At 40.2% G+C, this 19,178-nt stretch overlaps 1 long non-coding RNA gene across 1 annotated transcript in view; it reads left to right on the top strand.

Annotated features, from left to right (window-relative positions):
• LOC108796976 overlaps positions 1-18,070 on the top strand; it is a 25,170-nt gene extending 7,100 nt beyond the window's left edge. The window contains exons 3-4 of the long non-coding RNA XR_001941839.1: positions 1,951-1,955; positions 18,001-18,070. This is a non-coding gene — a long non-coding RNA (uncharacterized LOC108796976). The remainder of the gene's footprint in view (positions 1-1,950; positions 1,956-18,000) is intronic.
• Positions 18,071-19,178: the final 1,108 nt, after the last annotated feature.

Genomic DNA, 19,178 nt, shown 5'->3' with positions numbered 1-19,178 from the left:
ATTTAATGGAAATATTAATAATTCCAAATAGAAATAATAATAATACATTAAAAAAAAATAGAACTATATTTCATAATCAACAAAGAATATTTCTGAATTAAATAATTAACCACCTGCTGTCAGGCTGTTGTTATTAAACGGCCGGGCAGCAGACGGAATGCGGATGGGCGTTTTTAAATGTCCTAACCCACCCCGCTCGTGGTCGCCGCTAGGCCTTTCTTTTCGCAGGTTATTAAACAGCCTCTGTGCAGCCGAGAAAAAAAAGAGATCTGCTGAGTAAAGTTAACTCGTGATAAAGCTAGTTTTATCACGGTTTATTAAACGTACACCTATATCTATTATACGGTATATATACCCAACCACGAGTATGAAGGTTAATTTATAGCCTGTATTTGTGGGGGGGGGACCTTAGCCTGCATCAAACACTATACATTTTCCAGCTGAGTGCCAGCTGCAAACATTATTTGTTGCACCTTGACAGTGCCTGATCAACAGAATGCACCACAAACTTTGAGGCAAGATTTACCCTGCAGAAAAATTTACCCTAGACACAACTGCAGAAACATTCTGCACAGGTGTAACTCAGGATTGAGAAAGTTGCAACTAAAACCTCTGATTTTAACGCATACTGTTGACAGGGCTACTTGTTTGGTTGCAGGCTGGCTGGCAGGTTGGGGCTGGGGAATTTTTGTGTTTTGTATTGTAACTCAGGATTGACCCTGCAAAAAAACAATTTCCCACATTTTGCAGCTGAAGACCAGCTGCAGAAACATTATTTGTGGAATCTTGAGAGTCCTGAAGCATCAGAAAAAGGCATTTGAGACAGAAGGACATAGTTATGCTGGCAGACCAGCAGCACTGGCAGGAGATGATTATGGTGTTAGGCCAGAGAAGCAGAAGAAGCTGCTAATTGTGGTAGGAGAAGATAGTGGTGGCAGGTCAGTAGTGGTGGCAGGAGACAGTAATGCAGTAAAGTATAATGCTAATTGAATAATGTTTTGGGGGCCAGATTAAAACATGACATGCAGGGATTTGGTACTCATTGCTGATCCAGGCAGGACTGGTACATTTCTAAAAAAAAGTGAGCAGGTCAATTGTTTTAGGGGATAGGCAGACATACCTATCTGTCACAAAACCACTAGCTAAGCTGGATGCTCTTTCTGAAAACACACTGGCTGCAGGCTAGGCCAGCAGTTGGATTGCATACTGGGCATGTTCTGACCAGTGGTCCAGCTTGGACACCCAAATGTCCAGGGGGTCCATGGTTCCAAGGGTATCTGCATCTGCTCTTGAAACCAGATAACATGGTAACATATTCTTTAGGTCTAATCACCTCCATTGATGTTCCTCCTTTCGCTGACCTGAGGATCTAAAGCACAGTAGCAATGAAAGGGGTCCCTGACACTCTGAAAAGGCAGGTAAGAGGTTGCTCTGCACTACCTCTTTAATTTGTGCATTTTCTGCTCCCTCTGTGACGGTAGAATGAGGTCTGGCATTTTCCCCTTTTTTCGGGGATCCAAAAGGATAGCCAACCAGTAGCCCCTCTCCATTATGGCCTGAATTCTGAGGCCCTTGCAGGGCAGCATGATTAAGCCCATATGCCACAAATTTGGACAACAATGTCCTTTATGATATCACCAATCCTAAGTAGAACTCCTGGGAAGGGTGAAATGTACCCCTGGAAGCCTGCCCCATGTCTTCCTCTTCCTCACCACAAACACCCCAATCTTCCTTTTCTTGCTTCTCCTCTGCCTGCTCATGCCACACAGGTATGGAGTCAGTTGTGAAAGGATCCTGCAGGCCCTGAAACACCAGGAAGTCCTCCTCTTCCTTCTGCTCTTGTGCATTCACTGCCCACTGAAGTTGCATAACAGGCAAGGCACATGTCAACATTCTCTGATGAAGTGCAGACAGCAGGTTGGTGGCATTGTCATTCATGACCTTTTATAGCACAGGTTTCTTTTTCCAAGTCATCTCTTGGACTGTCCCGAAAAAGAGCTTCCAGAACCTCTGCCCCAGAGTGGCCTCGGTTCCACAAGTATACCAGCCGTTGAATAGGCTTTTGGATGCTTGGGAGGAACTGATGGTTCTGACAAGTCACCAGATTAGGACTTTAAGGAAGAGGGGAGAGAGGTCACTGAGCTGTCACCATCACCATGTTGCAGGATAGGGGGCAGTACCATAAGCTCCAGTAGTGTGCTGTAAAAGAGATGTAATTTCTCTGCTCATGCTCTAGCAACATAGAGACATTATTTTCCACACGCTGGTGGAAGATATGGATGTCCTTCTGGTTGAAAAATGGCAGCTGGGTACCTATTACTGTGGTGCAGCACAAGCCACAAAGTCAAGGAAGGGGGCAGACTGTGCCAGCTGGAAAAGAAGCAGCTGTAAAGTCAGTAATTTTTCTAAGCTGGAATTGCCTGATCAAGGATGCTGCTGGAGATGGAAGGCTGAGCTCTCTTGCGTGAACTTTCCGAGTTCTCTTGCGTGAACCTAAGGGTAGCAGGGGCCTCCACCTACGGGGCAGTGCCATCCAGTGGAATAGGGCAGCTGTTCCCTCCACTCTTCTGCAAGCTACCCCTTAGGAGGACATGCTTGTTTGCTGATGTTATACCCCAGGTTTGGCATGTCCCCTTATCATTCAAGCCCACTTGGCAGTAAGGTGCAACTGCAGGAACATCCAAGGCAATTGTTTTTGTCTCTCATCAATTGTCTGTTGTCCCCTCCCTCTATTTTGCTGGTGCTTTCTTCCTAAATATCGGATAAGATTAATTTTAGTGCATCCTCCAGCAGTAAGTCAGTGAGGCTGTGCTGAATTAATTTGTCCTCCATGCCAGTTTTTGGGGCAACAATGGGATAAGCTGTAGAGGAGGGGGAAGAAGAGGGTGCATTTGCAGCTGCTGATATAACTCTGCACCTCAAAGCAGAAGGAGGATAAGGAAGGCTTGGTTATCCATTCCACCATGTCCTCCATGTGCTCTGACTGTAAAGTATGCCCACTGTCAGAAAGGAAAGGTGCATGGAAGCATGTAAACAAATGTGCGCTAACGCAGCCTATTTAATTTGTATAGTTTGGGTTGTGAGTTAAGAGCTTCAGTCATGTCTTGATTGAGCGTTATAAGGGATAGGGGTTTAATTGGGTTTGGTGTTGGTGATTACAATTATTGGCAACATATCATATGCATTAAAAGCATCAGAGCCAAATATGTACATGTACTGCGTAATCTTTGGTGACCAAACATGCATAAAAACTGTGCATTTTGCATGTTCATACATATGAAAAGGGCATAAGTGTACAGAACAGTTTATTCACAGTGGTTTATTACTTTGTTTTTGTTTTTACTAATATTAAAGTAGTGACTTATTATTATTTTTTTAACTGTACACTGGTACTTTTTTTATTGGATAATGTTATGGCAAATACCTACTGACTGGCCATAATTTTAATTATAATTACAGTAGTAATAATGCTTTAAGTATTGATGTATGTTTAAGTAGAATTATTTAGAGACGCACTTTGGTCTCCCATTGCCCTGCACTTGCAAAACCTAATACACATTCCTGGCTTTGCTGATGTCATGCAATTGTGGACAACAACAGCACAACTTGGTTGTTATGTGACAGGCAGCACTCACTCACTTTATACAAAGAGGTAAGGTTTTGACTATCCTGACTATCTACATGTTCCTGTCAAGGATCAATGTGGGAGGAAAATTGCGCACAGGCAAATGGAGGGAAATTGAGTAAAAAATTATGATTACATAATATCAGTGTGTGCTATGTTGGTACTATTTAAGACTAGATGCATAAGGTTTATCTACACTGTTCATACTGTCTTAAAGGGGACATAGACTTAAGAAAATTTGTCCTTCAAACAGTGTAAGACAGGTCAATAGTAAATAATTTAGTTCAATTCTATTGCTTGGGCCCACTTTCTTGCACTACTGTATGTCTCTGTGGAACAGCTCTTTCTGTTCAATGACATGGCTCTTTGATGACACCATCTCCTGCCAGACTTCTAAGGAGCCAGAAGAATAGCATGTGCCTTGGCACTGTAATATGTGTGAATGTGCTCTGTTGTTTCTTATCAGGAATTAAATGGTAAACATAATTTTTTACGGATTCGCTTTTTTACAGTATACTGTGCTAATAAATTCCTGTTGGACAACGAAAACATAACATTTTAAGTTTGGATCCTCTAATGTTTTATTGTGGCCATAATGCTCATCTCATCTAACCACTAATGTTTTCAAAATACAACATAAATAATACGGTCATAGTGCATTATGCAGACCAAGAGGTACAGTACTTAAAGTACTTCTTGGTAGCACGCAATGAATTTCATATTTTTCTTTTCTATTTGACAATTAGGCTCCTCTCTGCCCTTATTACATAGTCACTCTTCTGCCTCTGCCAGTACTATATAAAACATTGCCAGCAGAATACAGGTCAGATCACCTCAGCTCTGTATATTCTCATATGGAAGTGGATGGATTGTCCACAAAACATGTCAAGATCCAAAATTGATTAAATCTTTTATAAAAACTACACAGCCTGTCAGTTTTGTGAATGCTATTACATGTGCGCAGTAGTCACTCATCAATGTGAGTCTGAAATTCTAATGTAGAATGCAAACTAGAGATTTAAGAGTAGAAATTAATGATAATAAACATTTGTAGATCTAAAGATGTAAAGCAACAGGCAGACTTTCCTATGCTGGAAACCCTTCTACAGACCATATACAACAAAATCAACAGTACCCTCTCCCAAGCTTTTCACTCTCCACCTTACATAGTTAAATGACAGCCTGTTCCACTGTGCTGATTTTTTATATAATGGGAGTGACCATGTCTTCCAATATAAAGATGTTTTCTTGGTAAGATGAAGGGTCTAGAGATTTTGGTTTAGGGGGGGGTCTCCCAATATCATAACAAATACACACATGAGGCTTAATGTACAAATCTTTAATGACATATCTGTTTTTTTAGCCATGTGACAGTTATCATACATCTTAAGAGACTCAGCTGCCAGTAATAATCACTTTTTTAAAATATTTAGCCTTCTCCTTGTGTGTTAGCTTTGTGAATTGAGACTATTGTCAGTTATACACAAACATCCACCTCCAGCCTTATGATTCACACTCCTCTGCTTCTTTCACACAGACTAATCAGGAGAGGATCCGTGCACAAATCCTCTCCTGATCAGAGCAGTACGGATTGGATGTCACCACTGTGACAGATCCAAAAGTGCCAGACCCCATGTGTGTCTATGGGGAATCTGATGTAAACGGACATGTGTCCGTTTACATCAGATTACTCCCAATCCGGCACGATCTGGTCTGTTGAAACGCAACACTGTTTTGTCTGTTTTTTTCGGACCCAGGCGTTTGAATACAATTTTTGAAAGTACAACAATATAAAACTTTTATAAAAAGGCAAACATAAGAACATATCCAAGACAATAATTATCATATGAAAGCATAAATGTACAAAGCATTTCAGTATAAAAAAGGGTGCTGAAGGCACAGCTCATGTTAAAGTGGTAATAGGCAGCAACACTGCATTAGAATGAAAACAAACCAGTCAATCAAATAAAAAAAGAACACAAACCTCTAGCCAGTGAGTATCCAGCAATGTGAAAACATATAAAACTAAACAATATAAAGCAATCAGAAGGGGCCAGTGACATATAAAAGGAAAATTATGATGGCAAATGGACTACATAATGCTGTGCATCAGGAAAACAAATATTGCCCATGGGCCCCAAGAAGTAAATATTTATCGCAAGAGCCATGAAAATGTTCCAGATGAGGTTAAGAAATGCCAGTGGTACATGTGAGAATACAGACATGGAGAGAAAAAGGAGGAAGGCGATAAGAACATATGGAGAAGTAATAAAATGATAAAAGAGAAAACATCAAGAAAAGAAAAAAAGAAAATTTGGTGATGCGAAAGACCAGGTTTCACCTGATCATTTAAAGGTGGCTTTGGGTGGGAGGAAGTAGGTATTGGGAAGACTGATCCCGCCCTCTCTTTTATGGCGATACAAAGTGACTTGGGGAATGCGTGGTTTCTTAGAAAGCAAAATAAAGAAATTAATACATTTTTGTAATGAGCTAAGGGCGAAGAATGGAATGGCAACCGGAAGGGCCCGGAAATAGTAGAGTAGTTGCCCAAGAGCAAATCAATCAGATTTAATTGAACGGAAAAGGGATATATAAATAAGCACTGTACAAGGTGTTAAAAGACTGGGTAAGATTGATTCCCAGGTAACAAAGAGAGTCACTGGACAAACGGAAGGCAAAATTATTTTGCAGCGAAGCAACATATCTGACAGTAACGAGAGAAGGATTTTTCCCAATTAACAGTTAGGCCGGAAAGAGAAGAGAAGGCATCAAAAGAGACAGAAGTTTAGGGACAGAGATGTGTAGCTGGGTGAGTGTTAATAAAATATCGTCAGCGAAGAGATTAACTTTAAACTCCATATCCGCCATCTCAATTCTCCTAATATCGGGGTTATTACGAATCAAGATTGCGAGTCAGTGCGGGGCTCCCTGGGGGCCAGTGGCTCCCTGGTGGTCAGTGCAGTGCTTTTCCTGCAGAGCAAGGGAGGCCTGCATTGACCAGGGAGCCACCGGCTGCCAGGGAGCCCCGCACTGACCAGGAAACCACTGGCCCCCAAGAAGCCCCGCACTGGCCCCCAGGGAGCCCCACACTGAGAGCCTGCACTGACCACTTGAGAGCCTGCACTAGCCGCCTGAGAGCCCTCCTGTGGCCCTGAGATGTGAGGCCATGATCCTGAAGCAACACAACGTATGTAGCTTCATATTTTTCTGCATTACTGTGTATTGTTTTGCTGGCTTTTGTAGTCCTCTATAGTTAGTAGTATTCTCTGCATTTCAGAAGTACTAAAGTGGCAACCCTTATTTCTCCCACAACAGATTTATTTTATATGGCATCTTTTAAATTTTTTTCTTTTCACCTTTTAAATATGGCTTAGTATACAAGTTGTAAAGTGTATACAAGTGTATAGTGTTTTGTATTTCCTATTTATAATGGTTTTGTACTTCTTTTTTAATGGGTAATATATAAAATATTGTGCAGGTCATATTTACCATTTGTAGGTGGTGTGCTACGCTCTTAAAGGCTAAATTTACTTTTCTGACCATGTGTCATGTAACACCTATCTTCTGGGTGTAACATGACACATGGTCAGATCGCAAAACCCCCAACCCCCCACTTACCTGAACTGTGGGATTCTTCTCCCCGCAGGATTGTGGTCAGGTTTTAATTCAGTGCAGCTTTGGGTGGTTCCGCCTACACAGCCACGACATCTATTCACAGAGCCTTTGACAGGATTGATGACAAGAGAAACTACAAGCCCCATCAAGCGATTCTGCCGTGTACGGACACCTTGCTGATCCCTGGTTCTATGGCTGGAGATAAAGAGTTAACTTTCACATTTTAAAAAAAAACACACCTTCCAAAAAAAAAAGTTTTTTTGCAAGCAAATTTTGGCCAAGCAGCTCAATAAGAAAAAACGAGGTATTCCACTTCAATGAAATTTTGCAGCAAAATCTATTTCACCAAAATCACTCTGCTTATCTCTAAAAATATAGTCACAGTTAAAGTGCCAATTTTATGCTAAATAAAACAACTGATATTGAAAGAACTCATGAAACTGCTCAGGTATAGTAAACATTCCTGGCTAAATCATGTGTAAATCAAATGTACATAAAGTAAAGTGTTACAGTCAATACTAGCCACCAAAAGGAAAAAAGACCAAAATAATTAAGTGTATGTTAAAAAGAATATAATGAAAAATGCATTTCAGACTGGACACAAGAGACATGCATACAGCACCAAAACCTATATGCTACATCTAAAAGACCTAAGATGATTCCCACCACTCCCTCAACCAACAAGTAACAACATAACATATACAGTACATACAATCTGTTATGGTGCGATCACAGTATGTTACATCTCCCTTCTTTCAAAAGAAGAAATCAAGAAAATTTGTAAAATATAAGATGTATAATGTGTAAGATGTGTAGATAAGAAAATGTGGAAAAGTAAGTATAGCATATCCAGTAAGCAATGCCATGCTGTGTATTTACAATGCCAGACCTCTTTTCTCTGAGTTGGCCACATTTTACCAACTATCACCTAGAGAGCCCCAATGAAGCGGATACATTAAACCCCAAAATACATTTGGAGGAATTTTTTAAAACTGGAGTTGACATAATGTGGAGCAGCTGCCCATGGCAACCAATCAGCTTCTCTCTTCAGTTTGTTCAGTTAAGCTTTGAAAATGAAAGAGAGAAGCTGTTTCAGATTCTGTCTGCTCCAGTTTTGAGATTTCCCTCATTGTCTATGATTGAAACAATCCAATACAGCATCTTTAAATTAAGAACCATTCATCTATCCATTTCTATGTACGGCTTTGACCCTCCAGATTGGAGTAACACTCTCAACATTTGCTCTACCCTTTTCTTTCTTTTTTATAAATTAAGATATTGAGATAGCTTTACTTCTCAAACAGACTGGTACTTTGCAGGTTACTGTTTTCTGGTACCATATGCATTGGTTCTTATGGAATCTTGTCTCTGGTGATTTGGAAACCATGTTCCTCCTGTTCTTTGCCTTATGATCCAATCTTCTTCATGTAAATTGGTCAATGGCTTGCAGTTCTTTTGTAGAATTTGCCTTGCATTCATTGTTTACCTAACAATACAGAACCTAATACTAACCATTCATCTAGTCTATATGTAATAAACGTGTAATAAAGCATTGACAAAGTTTTTACCTTAATGCATTATGGTAAAAAATGCCCACTACCTTTCTTACTTACCTGTGGTTACTTGTCACCGTTGCGGGGTCCCTGAAGATATCCTGGTTGAGGGTCGAGGGTACTGAGGGCAGATGAGTGATTGGCTCCTTCTGCCATCAGTCAGTCTGTGGGGAGGATAGGAGGGGCATGGCTTGCTGCACGCTATGTGTGTATATGGATGCACACAGCCACTTTGCGTCCACAGTCGGGAGCGAGCACGCACGGGTGTCTCCTCATCAGCCAGCTAGCTGATGGAGACACCCGCCACAGACAGGGAGAGGAGATTAGGGTAGGGATCAGCAAGAGAATGAGGAAAGAAATAGATTAAAAGTTTTAAAGGTAGCATTTTCATGAAATTATGGCTTAATATGACTTTAATATGACTTAATATGACTGAATTCATGGTTCAAGGTGTTTGTTAAGTTCCTATGCTATAGAAGTGAACATATATTTTGATAAATGGCATGCAAGTGGTTTAGGTTAAGTTGAGCTTTAAAACATATAGAATTTTTGAAAATACAGTATGACTCATGAGAAAATTATGATCTGTATAATTGTATTCTACATGTTGTCACTGGTGTAAAATGAATTACCTTTCTGCATACTATGTACAGTATATAACCTTAAACAGGCAATACCGAATGAGACTTGTCTTTGAGCTTAATTTACTACTGTACCTGTTCACGTCACATCCTTCTTGTCGGAATTAAGGACTGGCTCAGGCATGCATATCTAGTTTCCTACAAAACGTATTTCTCATACTAATTTGTAAGTGCTAAAGGCATGCAATAAATTAAACATGTAATTAATTACTCATTTTATATATGCCCTAGTGACATTTCCACATGGCTCATCACTGAATTCATTAGAAAGTCATAGGTTCATATTTGGTCAAATACTGTATTGCTACTGGCATTCTTCCAACTACAGCAATAGAGATATCTTATCAACGTAAACCACATTACAGTATTGTATGAATTACATTATCTTCACTGTCAGTAACCCTACCTAAGCAATTCAAAGATAAGAGTTTATTCGTTGGCCTAGTACAGTATTTGGAATTGTTTTCAAATGTTAGGCTTTAATGTGGATTGTTTTTACCCAATATGGCAGAGTTGCATAGTTGCTAAGTCTCCAGATAACTGTTTTTTAAATTGTATTTTCACTTTTGCAGTCAAATTTGATAAAACCCCATTATATGTTTGTTATATGTTCCCATTCATACAGCATGCCTAAATTATTTTATTTTTTTATATTTCTTAGATTTTATATATTTTTTTTATGTTATGCTACATGAATGAGAATATTTAACATAAATAAAGTAGATGGTATCCCAATTTGGCTGCAAAAGTGAAAAGGCTCTTTAACTGCCTCTGGGCCGGCCATAGTAGAATCCATCAATCACTGATAACACTAAACTGATGAGCGGTAAAAGCTTTTAAAGTGTCGCCTATGGCCAATTTTGGGTATGGTAGTTTTCTGCGATTTCGCGGGTGCGCGCAATTTTAAAGCTTGACATGTTTGGTGTCTATTTACCCGACATGACCCGATCTTTTATATTTTACCAAAAAACTGGTTAATAATAAATGTTTCCTAACATAATGTAATGTTTCAAAATTTTCTGTAATTTTTCCTAATTATAGTAAAAAATAAAAACCGCAGTGGTGATTAGATACCACCAAAATAAAGCTCTATCGGTCCCCAGAAAATGGTATAAAATTCATTTCAGTACAGCGTTGCATGACGGAATAAACGTCAGTCAAAGTACCGCAGCGCTGAACACTGAAAAATGGCCTGGCCAGGAAGGGGGTCTAAACACCTGGTCTTGAAGTGGTTAAACCAGATTCTCAGCCTATATTTTGGTCTGCAAAAAGTGGTACAAGCAGCAGCGAATCACTCAATGTATAATCATATAAGATGAAAAGACCTTTTGTGACGAGTGTATTGATGAGATATTTCTATTTATACTGTTAGAAAAATTCAACACGATATGATCACAAAATTGAAAACTTTCTTAAAGGAGAACTAAGGGGTCAGTGTTTTTCCCCATAGTTCTCCTTAGGGTAACGGGAGGACACAAACTAGCGTCCTCCCGTTACCCTAAGCTCAGTATACCGCGAGCTGTATACTGAGACGCCGGAGCGGATCACGACGTAGATGACGGGATTCCGCCCAGCTGAGTGAGTGACAGCTGGCTCTGCCTATCTAGAGGCAGAGCCAGCTGTACCCGGCCCTCCCCCGTCCGTTCCGCCAGTCAGCGCTGGCAGATCGGAGCGGGGAGAGGGGAATCCAGCCCCTCCCCCTGTCACGGCAGAGAGCCGTGACAGGATCGAGAGGTGAGCGAACCTGGTATGTGTTCGCTCACCTCCCGATCTACTGAGCCGACCTGTGACAGTCTCATTGTCACAGGTCGGCTAGAACTATGAGGTGAGTGGAAATCACTCATCTCATAGTTCTCCTTTAAGAATGTTTTGGATAAAGTGGGGAGGGATCAGGGCATTATTTACTATAATGTCCCTCATAGGAAAGTGCCTGGAGCAGAAAGATTTGTAAGACAGCACCAATCCCCAAAATGTGCAATTTGTGATAATTTTTTATTTTTATTATTCATTGTTCATTATTTTCTTTTCCTCTTCTGTACATCTATGAAAAATGTTGGCTAAATTGAGAAATAAAACTGTAACGGGAAAGGAGTGCGGGGTTGGAACGTTATTTAGTTTTCTGGAAACATGAAAACATCAGTTATCCTTGATCAACCCTGAAGCTATATTAGCCTCTTTTGTATTTTTGGCCAGGTGGTAAACAGTAGCTACATCTTGGAAACAACCCACTCTTTATGGAGGTTAAACAGAGGTTCACAGGCATTTTAATTAATGAGAACTTAACTGCTGTACAATGGGATTCCTATGAGAAGTTTCTTTGGGTTTGGTCTCCCTGGATAGACTACTTACACATGGGAATCTTGTCATGTGGATTTGGCTTTTCTTGTAGGGCATCACACTTTCTTCTGTCTCGTTTTCTTCTTTTTCTTTTCTTTATTTTCTTCCCCCCCACCCACCTTTTTATTTCCATTTTCCTTTTTCCTTCTTCTCTTCCTTTTTTTTCTACAAGTTTACCTCTTTCCTTTTTTCTTTTGCTTTCCTTTTCTTCTTTCTTCCTATATTCCTTCTCTTCCTGGGTATGATTGACTGTTTGAGCGTATGGCCTCCAATTGTCACTCCCCTTCTCTCATGTTACCTTTTTATGTCTATGCTCTTGGATTGCTATATTAACACATGCAAGTGTCTATTTTTTTTATAACTTGATAGTTCCCCTGTGTATGCATTTCTGACTACAGTGCAACAAAGAAATACCTTTTGATGTGCTCATCACATTAAATTTTTATTGTGGCATTGGATAATGTATTTTTATGGGTATTATTTTGTAGACATGTGCACCAGCTACTTTAAATATTAGTTGACTTGGCCGGGATTTGAACCTAGGACCTTAGCAATGGGAATCCTGTGCTTTAACCTCTACACTATAGCCTCTGTACTTTAAGCATATATGTGTTGTAGAGGTAAAATGGTGTCAATGGTGCAAAGAAATTCGTCCAATAACGCATTTCGGGAAAACGGGAATTTCGGATTCGTTTGCATTCGTCTAAGCTGTAATTCGGAATTCGGATGCATCCGAATCTCCGAATTTCCGAAAATTCGTCCAAAACGAATTTCGGAACGAACCGAATCGCACATGTCTATTATTTTGCTTATAGATCTATTTGAATATACAATGTGTTTTAATGTATGGCAACATGCTCTGTGTTGAATACCTTTTCTATACTGTTGATTGTAACACAGTTTTGTTGTTGAACATTTAATAAACTCCTTGTAAAAAAAAATCTGTTCTTTCTGTTGTGTGTTGACCTGTGCATAGGTGGAGCTAGTACAAAACGGTATCATTAGTTAGATGTGCCTAAGACAGCATGATGTGTAAGTATGTCCCTGAGAAGGGTTGGAATTTCTTTTTAGATTGCTGTTAGTGTTTTTAGCTCCAGTAGGGAGATCCTCACTATCTGTCCCTGTGACAACAAGAACATAAAGACATAGACAACATAGAGAAGCCAAGCTTGAATAGAGGTGGGAGGGGGGTAAGACATCGATTGTCTGCCACATACAATGTTGTTTTAACACCACTCTCTAGGCAACATCAATAACACCTTCTAGCTCTAATCATGCAAATGCAATCAACACCTTACCTCTATGAAGTCTCTGACTCCATGCTGGTTATGATGAACAGATTCTGTTGATTGGAGCAACATTCACCATATTTATTCTCAGGAAGTTTTTGTACAAGTCATTCTGAATTGAAAATGCTTGTTGGATGACCAGTGAAATGCCCAGACAGGAAACGCCCAGACAGGAACTAAACAGAAATGTATCCAGTGAAAACACAAACGGCAATAAAAACTTGACAGGTTTTTAACCCTTCTCCACTCTGTCCAAAACAAAAAAATTTTTTTAAGGAGTAATCAGTTATTTTATTAAATATGGATCCCGTTAAAGTACATGGAGGGGTTGATTTATTTTCGGTGCAATAGACAGCTTTGACTCACAGTTTGTACTGTATGCTTTGAGTGTTCAGCACTCAGACAGGTAAACCAGTAAGCTCCCTGGCTTTAGCTCTGCTGCTGGCTTCATTCTCACCATTGCTGGGGGCAATGGTGAGAGCCCAGCGAAGAAGTGCACTGCCCGAGGGCCATGGGGGCGGGCCCAGCGAAGAAGTGCACTGCCCGAGGGCCACTTCCAGGGGGGGCCCGTCACCCGATGGCATAGCATGGGGGGACCATAGCTCCAACTATGTAGGACTACAAGTCCCAGCAATACATTATATTTTTAAGTAGGGATACACCAGTGCCAATACTGGGCATTTTTACGAATATACTCACACTCGTGAAAATGCCCCGATACTAAACGCAGATACCGGTGTTCTGTTTAGAATGGCGACGAAGTCGAATTTGCCAACCTCAGCATTTGCGCGATTTAAACAAAGTATTTTGTTTAAATCGTTAATTGTGACTGTTAATAATATTCCAACCGTCATTCACTGCTATGGACGGTATATTATTGATGGTCACAATTAACCATTATAAACGAATACTTTGTAAATAAATGCCGGTTTCCTCGTTAATCCCGTCTGTACGTATGTGCAGATACTGGGTCAGCCTTCTCGACAGAACACCGGCACTAAAATTTTAAACAAGCGGCTGCCTGAGGTCGCGTGCTTGCTGGGGACCTCGGCAGCCTTCCTGTTAATCATGTGGTGCCATTGCGGTTGGGGGGAGGGGCCCTTTATAGTTTCTTGCACCAGGGCCGTGAAGGTTCTAGTTACGCCACTGCATCATGTAAATGTAATGGTAAAAGGAGGACTACATTTACTAAAATGACTACATCAGAATACTGTACTATGATTCCTTTTGGTAGACGGACAGTCAAGTCCAAACTGCATTCTGGGAACATTTACTTAAAGCCTCATAAATAGCCACATAAATATAAAGGATATTTTTTTTAACCTTAGTTTTTGTAAGCTCCTTGGTGTATCTTGGAAAAAGAACACCTCTTACTCTGTTCAAAGCTAAAAAAAATAGGTTTGGCTTCAGTTCTACTTTAACCCTTAAATAGTTACATAGTTAGGTTGAAAAAAGACATGTCCATCGAGTTCAACCTATAGAGATATAGAAAAAAAAAAGCCTAAACAGAACGCTATGCCCTCAATTACCCACTGTTTAACCAGAGGAAGACAAAAACCTATAAAGCAGGGTACAATTTGCTCTAACAACTGCATCAGCAACTCACACTACTGTTGTGCTTCACAAAAATCTGACTATTTGAATGTTACAGCAGTTACTGGGGGATGGAGTGGCAGATTTCAGCAGCAGCACGTGTATATCCCTTGGAAACCAGTGCATTTTTTATATTTTATATATCAGCCTACTTATTCAGCAATAACTTTGTCATTACATAAGATAGCAATGTAACATAGCTTGGGGCAGAGTGTGGACAAAAAAGACTTTCTTTTGGCAATATTGTCTTGCAAAAATAATATATGCCATGCAAAATATAAAGAAAAATAGGTACAAAAAACAAAAAGTGTCTTAAGTGAAAATGAAAAAGTAACATATAAATGTGATTAAAGAAAAAAAAATATATACAGGATAAAATCTATAGCTGAGGAGAGAAGGAGATGTCAGTGTATCGGTTCCTGGTACTATTGTCCTTGTGTGGCTATAGGTATGCTTTCTTCTTATTTCCTTTCTTTTTAAAAGATTGCAGACAGAACAGGAAGTGAGAGAATATTTCCCCAAAAAATTACTTTGCTCTCAGTTGAGAGCCAGGTATACTGTATGTACACCCGGGGGTAAAGGACGGGGTCAAACAGTGTGTGGATAAGGAAGGGACAAACAGCGTGCTACAAACTCCAAACTTTAACTTCACTTAAAATGTGATACTTTTCTATGCTTATGTATGCCTCTTATGCACATGCTTGTATCGCATATGTGATCAGTTAATAAAAGAATTTTAAAAAAAATGTGATACTTTCAATATCTCAAAATACAGCAGACATCGATATCATCTGGTACACAAGTGACATGTACTCTTCATCTGACATAGCTTATTCTGTGCTATTCTTATTCTTACTGTGCTACTCTTATTATATATGGTAGCTATATCTGTCTAGCTACAATAGGCTCTTGAGACATGGTAAGTATCTCAGTCACTGTCTCTCTCGCTCTCTCTCTCTCTCTATTTCTCTCTCTCACAAACAGCTCCTTGTGGTGTGGTCAACTCACATACAAACTAGAGTGGATCCCCTCACAGAATTTCTGGTGCCAGACTTCAGGGTGAGGTTGGGTTGGCACCAAAACACTTTCTTCTGATTTCAGGGTAACACTTCTAGAAATGCCTCTAGACAGTCCATCAAGTAAAACACAATTTTGGAAAACAATTCCAAATCAGACTTGCGGCTGCTATGGGCAATGCCATTTGAGGCTCCACATTGGATGGCAAAATGATTTAAAGGAATTATAATTTAAAAAAAATAGCAGCACTCTAAACACAAAACCGAATGAGACTTAAATAACAACATTCATAAAATAAAACATTCCAAATAAATAATGTTCATACTTAAATACAACTCATGCTTCAATAAAAAGTTCAGGGTCCATATTTCACACATATAGGTGAGCATAGTTCATATAATACATGCACTTTGGAATCCAAGAAAGTTAACGATCAGTACTATCTCCAGTGCAAACCCCTACCCTTAAATAAAAATGTAGGAAACCCGTGTCTCCACCACCATTTAGAAGGGCACACTATGCTGCTTATATTCCTAGAACCCATGTTTGAAGGAGGGTCAAAAAAAGCAAATGTAGCAACATTAGCCTGGAATCAGTCAAGCTCTGCAGGTGTTTTTTTTTTTTAAATGTAGAAATGGTGTGATACTCTGTACGGTCTCCTTTCTCTTCCATAGATTATCTGCATTTAACATGCAGGCCTTATGAGGGAGGAAGCCTTTACCATTAAACAAGGAAACACATGGTGGCCTTTTTTATGTACCACTGGTTTATCTAACAAACATTTCCTCAGGGTGTTGTCTTTTTAAGATAGGCCAGTGTTTACCAATTATTATTATTAATATTATATCTTAATACTGTGATGAAAAATTGGTTGCAAAGGCTTACATATTTTGCATACCCTGGCAGAAATCATGCCAAAAAACTGTCTTTTATTTAAGGATAGTGATCATATAAAGCCATTTATTATCACATAGTTGTTTGGCCTCTTTTTTTAAATCATAACAAAAATCACCCAAAGGGCCCTGATCAAAAGTTAACATACCCTGGAATATTTGGCATTGTTACAGACACACAGGGTGACACGCCTGTGAAATGGCAATTAAAGGTTAATTTCCTACATCTGTGGCTTTTAAATTTCAATGTGTCTGTGTATAAATAGTCAATGAGTTTGTTAGCTCTCGCGTGGATGCACTGAGCAGGATAGATACTGAGCCATGGGGAGCAGAAAAGAACTGTCAAATGACCTGCATTATAAGTTAATGGATCTTTATAAAGATGGAAAAGGATATAAAAAGATATCCAAACCATGAAAATGCCAGTCAGTACTGTTCACTTATTAAAAAGTGGAAAATTCGGGGATCTCTTGATACCAAGCCAAGGTCAGGTAGACAAAGAAAGATTGCAGCCACAACTTCTAGAAGAATTGTTCGGGATACAAAGAAAATATACACCTAGGACATACAGTACATAGCACATACAATACTGTTATACACATACAACTGGTTTAATCGTTTTTTGTTTTTACTTTTTTATTGATGTTGCTATTGCAATGTAGAAAATGCATAAAACATGAGTCCCATACAGAGCAAACCAATGCACAGAATTATAAAAAAAAAAAATATTGTGAATAAAATGGCGTAAAATATGACGGTGCTACCATTATTAGCTCCATTTACAGTCGTGGACAAAAGTTTTGAGAATGACACAAAAAACAATTTTCACAAAATCTGCTGCTTCAGTTTGATTATGGCAATTTGCATACCCTCCAGAATGTTATGAAGAGTGATCAGATCAATTGCAAATAATTGCAAAGTCCCTCTTTTCCATGAAAATGAACTTAATCCCCAAAAAACATTTCCACTGCATTTCAGTCCTGCCACAAAAGGACCAGTTGACCATGTCAGTGATTCTCTTGTTAACACAGGTGTCAGTGTTGACGAAGACAAGGCTGGAAACTACTCTGTCATGCTGATTGAGTTAGAATAGACTGGAAGCTTTAAAAGGAGGGTGGTGCTTGAAATCATTGTTCTTCTGTTAACCATGGTTACCTGCAAGGAAACACGTGTAGTCATCATTGCACAAAAAGGGATTCACAGGCAAGGGTATTGCTGCTACTAAGATTGCACCTAAATCAACCATTTATCAGATCATCAAGAACTTCAAGGAGAGAGGTTCAATTGTTGTGAAGAAGGCTTCAGGGCACCCAAGAAAGTCCGGCAAGCACCAGGACCATCTCCTAAAGTTGATTCAGCTGCAGGATTGGGACACCACCAGTGCAGAGCTTGCTCAGGAGTGGCAGCAGGCAGGTGTGAGTGCATCTGCACTAACAGTGAGGCGAAGACGTTGGAGGATGGCCTGGTGTCAAGAAGGGCAGCAAAGAAGCCACTTCTCTCCAAGAAAAACATCAGGGACACACTGATATTCTGCAAAAGGTACAGGGTTTGGACTGCTGAGTAGTGATGAGCCGAACAGGTCAGAGTACAGTTCGAATTCGATCTTTAGAACATCCAAAAAGTTTGAACTCAAAGCAAGTTTCTGGGGGTAGAATTCCCCTTAAACTTAAAAGTGGCGGATCTGTACGATGTATAGAACCTGCTGCAGCAAAAATTAACATTTGAAAAGAAAAAAATTACATTTCAATTGCCGGTATTGGTTTTCCTTTAATCTTTTAAAGGAAGCCCGTATGAAGAGGCCACATTTTAGGACACTCGGAACAAGGTTAGAGATTTTTTGGATAAATTCTGGTGCCTCTTTTGCAGACGTTGGATGAAAGTAACAAGTGCCTTCAAATTGGGCCTTTAGTGTTGGTCGTACCTTCAAACCATGTCACAGTTCCTATTTGGAGGGTTTTGCCTCCTGCCCGAGCTGCTCGATTTCCTGTCAATCCGCCATGAACCTAGGTGTTAAAAGGCTTGTGCACCTGTGCTTTAGCGTTAGAGCAACATGTCTCCATGCTAGTAGCCGCACCCAGTGGCGTCACACCCGGGTGCCACCATTGGAGGTGTGACACCAAAATGACTGACAGTCATTTTGGAGTCACACCCTATGAAAAGTCGGCCACTCTGTCACGGCAGCATACCTCATCCCGCCGGGTGAGCGCCCCCTCCTTTCTCTGCTAGCGTCCATCACCAAGATGGCCACCGGCAGGCGTCAATAGGACGACCGTGCATGCGCAAAGACATCATCGCGCACGTGCGCGGCAACGTCACGGTGGGGTGTCACCCGGTCTCGCTCCGGGTGTCACCCAGCCTCGGGACGCCCCTGGCCGGACCTCTCTGTTTCCTGTGGCATTGCTGTTTGAGGATACCTTGTATTTTGTGTCTTTGCCTGCTCTTATTGTTTTCAGTGTTCTCCTCCTGCTGTGCTCTTGCATTCCCTCTGTTTTCTGTCTGTGTACCTCTTTGGTTTGCTGTGGCTATGAGTTCTCTCCACGGCATTGTTTTCTGCTCTGTTTTGTAGTTGTCTCCTGCTTCCTGTAATTATTTTGCTCTGCACTATTGTGCACCTC

Source organism: Nanorana parkeri, unplaced genomic scaffold, assembly GCF_000935625.1.
Source record: "Nanorana parkeri isolate BGI_ZX_2015 unplaced genomic scaffold, ASM93562v1 scaffold1205, whole genome shotgun sequence".
NCBI lineage: Eukaryota > Metazoa > Chordata > Amphibia > Anura > Dicroglossidae > Nanorana > Nanorana parkeri.
Note: the sequence above shows the minus strand (reverse complement) of the source record. Positions and strands in the feature narration are given on the sequence as shown.